The following is a 6,153-nucleotide window of genomic DNA, read 5'->3' as shown; positions in this document are numbered from 1 at the left end:
TTTCCTTGTTACACATGAGACCTAGGTTTTCTTAACATAGGTTAGCAAAGTTTTACATACAATGGAGGAGTGTTACATTATTATTATATATTAATGATAATAATAATTTACATATGCTAACTTTAACATTAAATATATGCAAAAAATGTTTAAATTTCGTCAATGCTAAGGTGTAAACTATATATATATCCTCTATCATTGCAAAATGTACATTTTAGAGAAATTCTAATTAATTATTACAAGAAGACATAATCACTTTTTCTATATGCGTTAATGATTGAATCTTTGTAATATAGAATGGACTACCATGGCATCACTAAAGTCATTGCAAATTTACATTATAGTATTATTATCCATAATTGTTGCAAAGTTATGGAGCTTGTATATTTTTAAAATAATTATTTGGTTGTGTAGTTGGCTTAAGTTTTTCTTAACTAGAATTGGTGACATAATATGATACCATCGTTTCCTTACTAAATGTTCATATCTATTTTTCTAAGGAAAATATGTATCAAAATCTTGGTAAAAATATGGAAATTGGGTGTCGAAGGAGTTTAGCTCAAGCGGTAGAGGCACATATTGTCTTTCTAGCTGTGGTGGATTCAAATATGTGGAGACATGCTATACTTGGTGAAAATTTTGAAAGAAAGTTGTATAAAGGAGTTCTATTGGGTTGTCCCATTACTCTTTGGTTGAAAAAAAAGAACATTAAAATTGGGTCAAATGATCTTAGCTCAAGTAGTTAGATGAAGATTTGATTTCTCTAGTAGATTGCCTTCAATTCTCCAGAGGCATGTTCTACTTGGTTTGCTAGTAGAATTTTTGAAATAGTTATATCTTGTGTAATAGTCTAAGCTAATGTTTCAACGTTACTGATTCTCTAATTTTATTTTTTTTGAAGAGAAAAGAAAAATCTTAGAAGTGGATTTGGCTGGTCATCTAGTGATCATTATTTTATGCAGTGCACAAAAAACATATGAAAATTTATAATGTAATTTATTTTCCACTTGTTATGATTTATGATTATAGTAAGGAATTAGAAGTTATTCAGGTAGACATGACATTTCATGGTGTCATATGAATCTCAAGAAAAAAGGGATATGAAAAGTGGGTCAAATGATCCTAGCTCAAGTAAATAGGTGAATAATTTTTTCCTCAAGCTCAGTCCCTTCAATTCTCTGGAGACACGTTCTAATTACTTTGATAGTAGAATTTTTGAAATAGTTATGTCTTGTGTAACAACAAAAGACAATATTTTGAAGTTCTTGATTCTCTATTTTTGTTTTGTTTTAAGAAAAAAAAATATTACAAGTGGATTTGGTTGATCCTCTACTAATCATTAAGTTTATGTAGTGCACATTTAAAAAGAGTTGAACATTTCTAATTACATTTATTTTTCACTTGCCGTGATTTATGATTATAGTAAGAAATTTGAAGTTGTTGAAGTAAATATTGGATTTGGTTGATCCTCTACTAATCATTAAGTTTATGTAGTGCACATTTAAAAAGAGATGAACATTTCTAATTACATTTATTTTTCACTTTCCGTGATTTATGATTATAGTAAGAAATTTGAAGTTGTTGAATTAAATATTGAAGGAGAGTTTTTAGTGTCATGAATCTTAGAAAATCATATAAAATAGCGAGGAAAATCCTTTTATTTACCAATCTTTTTGTGCAGTTGTGTTTAAATCCTTCCATCACCCCAATGGAATTTGTGTATGTATGTGCTACGAAATATTTTGAAAAAATATTACTTTGATATTCTAATCCTTTACACTATATAGACCAAAAGAAAAAGTGGAAACAATATAGACATGCACAAGAAATAAATGTAGGCTAATTAGTCACTATCATTTCCCCACCTAGTATATGTTATTTTTTGGGCCAATCCTTTTAAAATGTGAATGTAACTTGGTAAAATGTTGATCTATTAAACAATAAATTTGCCACTTCAAAAGGATATAAATATTATAATCTATACCTTCATGCAATTTGAAACACAATTTGTTACATGCTTTGACAAGAAATATAGAAGTTTCCACTCCTCACTAAAATGCCACCTTTAGCCATACAAAAATCCATCTTTTTACACAACCCTAGTTCAACCTTATCTTCGATTTCATTATAATAGATATATATAGCATACCATATATATTAGATAACATATGTGTGTGTGTGTGTGTGTGTTATTGCTTCAACACCCACCTCCAATAAATCATTTTAAAATTTAATTTCAATGGTTATGAATTCTAATAGCTTAAGACACTACTCTAGAACTCATTATAACAGAACCTAATAACAACTCATTTATATCTTATAGAGGTGGATTGACCCATAGGCCAAAATGTTTGAACTTAGAGCTCCAATACCATTTCTCACATACCCCTTAGGCACCACACCACTAACTAACTACTTTGCTTTAATTGATCCATGATGTGGACCTTTAGGTTCCATTAATATACTTATTTACTACAACACGAATAAACCCTTCAACATTTATTGTTCATACATTACTACTCAGAGGGAGGAATCAATCATGGGCATTCAACGTGATACTACAGGGGAAGAGTCAATCATTGTCATAATCCTACAGGCATATTTGAAAGAATACTAACATATATCTTATGTTATACGAGCCTCAGTAGATGCAATTCACTCAATAATGCATAATGCATAGCATAGATAACCTGAACCATAAGTTATACATTTTCAAGCCTTAGACCTTAATTATATATATATATATATATATATATATATATATATAGTATCTCAAGCATAATTATTCACCATCTTAAAAACAGAGATAACACATAAGTTTAAAGATGTGACAACATAAAAATTATTGCATAAAGGCCACATATTATGTTCCTTCACTAAATTTAACTTGGTTTACATTTATGTACAATAATTCTCACATGTATTCATATATAATCATATCACAGCAAGGAAAAATCAAGGAAATTCTCTGATATGCTAAATAAATTGACAACATAAAGGTTAAGGAGTGAATGTGCAGAACATCCCATGGAAACTAGATTATCTGAAAGAATGTCACTGGGAAAACCAATCACTAATGCCCAACCTAGAACTGTCTTCTTCCAGTTCACCCTTGAGCTGATATTTCTTTCCATAGATCAACTGCCTCGTGTTGATCACTTCAATGAGATTTTAGTACGCTCTTTCATGATATGGTTTCCATTAGAAGCATGCCACTTTTATTGATCTTTTTATCCATTTGCCTAGCTTTTTCCCAGAAAAGCTCGCCTTTCTCTCTTGCGAGGCTTTTCCCGATAAAACCTAGCTTTTCTCTCTCGCCGCCTTTTATGTTTTTCTTAAATTAGTATCTTTCTCTAGATAAGTAGGTTAATGGATATTTATATCCAATATAATAAGCTTATCTAGAATTGGATCTAGAAGTCTTATCATGAAGCAATTATCCCTTCCCATTCACCAATGGGATTTGGCAAGAATCTCATCTCTTGGTGTCTCAGTTTTCCAAGTGATTAAATTATTTTATTTAATAATAAAGTATTTACTTTCCTTGTTACACATGAGACCTAGCTTTTCTTAACATAGGTTAGCAAAGTTTTACATACAATGGAGGAGTGTTACATTATTATTATTATTATATGATAATAAATGATAATAATAATTTACATATGCTAACTTTAACATTATATATATGAAACAAATGTTTAAATTTCCTCAATGCTAAGGTGTAAACTATATATATGCTCTATTATTACAAGAAAACATAATCACTTTTTCTATAGGCGTTAATGATTGAATCTTTGTAATGTAGAATGGACTACCATGGCATCACTAAAGTCATTGCAAATTTACAATATAATATTATTATCTTTAATTGGTGCAAAGTTATGGAGCTTGTATATTTTTAAAATAATTATTTGGTTGTGTAGTTGGCTTAAGTTTATCTTAACTAGAATTGGTGACATAATGTGATACCATCGTTTCCTTACTAAATGTTAATATCTATTTTTTCTAAGGAAAATATGTATCAAAATCTTGCTAAGAATATGGCAATTGGGTGTCGAAGGAGTTTAGCTCAAGCAATAGAGGCACATATTGTCTTTCTAGCTGTGGTGGATTCAAATCTGTGGAGACATGCTATACCCAGTGAAAATTGTGAAAGAAAGTCATATAAATGAGTTCTATTGGGTTCTCCCATAACTCTTTGGTTGAAAAAAAAGAACATTAAAATTGGGTCAAATGAACTTAGCTCAAGTGGTTAGGTGAAGACTTGATTTCTCTAGTAGAGTGCCTTCAATTCTCTAGAGGCATGTTCTACTTGGTTTGCTAGTAGAATTTTTGAAATAGTTATATCTTGTGTAATAGTCTAAGCTAATGTTTCAATGTTACCGATTCTCTAATTTTTTTTTTTTATTTAAGAAAGAGAAAAGAAAAATCTTACAAGTGGATTTGGTTGGTCATCTAGTGATGATTAAGTTTATGCAATGCATAAAAAAAACATATGAACATTTATAATATAATTTATTTTCCACTTGCTATGATTTATGATTATAGTAAGGAATTAGAAGTTATTCAGGTAGACATGACATTTCTTGGTGTCATATGAATCTCAAGAAAAAAAGGATATGAAAAGTGGGTCAAATGATCCTAGCTCAAGTAGTTAGGTGAATAATTTTTTCCTCAAGCTCAGTCCCTTCAATTCTCTGGAGACACGTTCTAATTACTTTGACTGTAGAATTTTTGAAATAGTTATGTCTTGTGTAACAACAAAACACAAAATTTTGAAGTTCTTGATTCTCTATTTTTGTTTTGGTACTGATCATTATGTTTATGTAGTGCACATTTAAAAAGAGATGAACATTTATAATTACATTTATTTTTCACTTGTTGTGATTTATGATTATAGTAAGAAATTTGAAGTTGTTGAAGTAAATATTGAAGGAGAGTTTTTAGTGTCATATGAATCTCAGGAAAATCATATAAAATAGCAAGGAAAATCCTTTTATTTACTAATATTTTGTGCAGTTGTGTTTAAATCCTTCCATCACCCCAATGGAATTTGTGTAGGTATGTGCTATGAAATATTTTGAAAAAAAATACTTTCATAGACCAAAAGAAAAAGTGGAAACAATATAGACATGCACAAGAAATGAATGTAGGTTAATTAGTCACTATCATTTCCGCCAACTAGTATATGTTATTTTTTGGGCCAATCTTTTTAAAATGTGATTGTAACTTGATAAAATGTTGATCTATTGAACAATAAATTTTCCAGTTCAAAAGGATAGAAATATTGTAAGTTCTACATTTTATATTACAATAACTCTTTATGTCATTTTGCTAAAAAAATATACATAGAAAGATATTTAACTTTCTAACTCCACATGAAAGGGAGTTTGTAATTACTTTTAATATTATTTCTACATGTACAAAGACCTCTACCTCAAAAATATACAAAGACCTTGACCTCATAAATATCCTGATGGGAATATTGGGTTAGTTTTTAATTAAATAGAAATTTTGAAATATGTATATTGGGGTTTTCATATTTTAATTTACAAAACATTAGTTTACTATTGGACAATGTTTGTTAATTTTTTGAAAAGAATCCCTTATCTATCAGAGGGATATATATATAAGAAATGTTATCATGTTTTATATGGAGAAAAGCTAACTGATAATTGATTGTTCTTACATATATATGGGTGGTCATGTTATTCTTCTTTTGTACTTATGTTAAGGGGTAACTATGTAGTATATATGAGGTAATGCACATTAGTGATGGTATCAAAGTGTTGCGAAGTTCATCTTTGATGAATGAACTACTCTAACTTCCATCTTCACTCTAGTTCAAGATTTGGAAAATGAGGTAATTTGTTGAGAAGGTTAAATGGATTTGAATGGTTTGCTGAAAGAGCATCAAACTATAAGATATAGATTTCGACATTCTAACCTTGTTTCATTAGTCTTCCACCTACACAAGCATATGGTTTGTTGAGGATATTTCACATATTATTATATTTTCAATAATTTTGGTGAGATCTAATTTTCTAGTTGATGTGTTATATATTTATAATTAGTCTTAAAAACAATTATGTGCCATGTTGAAAGAAATGTCAATAATTTGTTAGTTCACAATTCAATTAAAATTTATAGATG

This window comes from Pinus tabuliformis, chromosome 1_2, assembly GCF_031772625.1.
Source record: "Pinus tabuliformis cultivar Carrire ecotype Pingquan chromosome 1_2, CPIR1, whole genome shotgun sequence".
Taxonomy (NCBI): domain Eukaryota; kingdom Viridiplantae; phylum Streptophyta; class Pinopsida; order Pinales; family Pinaceae; genus Pinus; species Pinus tabuliformis.
Note: the sequence above shows the minus strand (reverse complement) of the source record.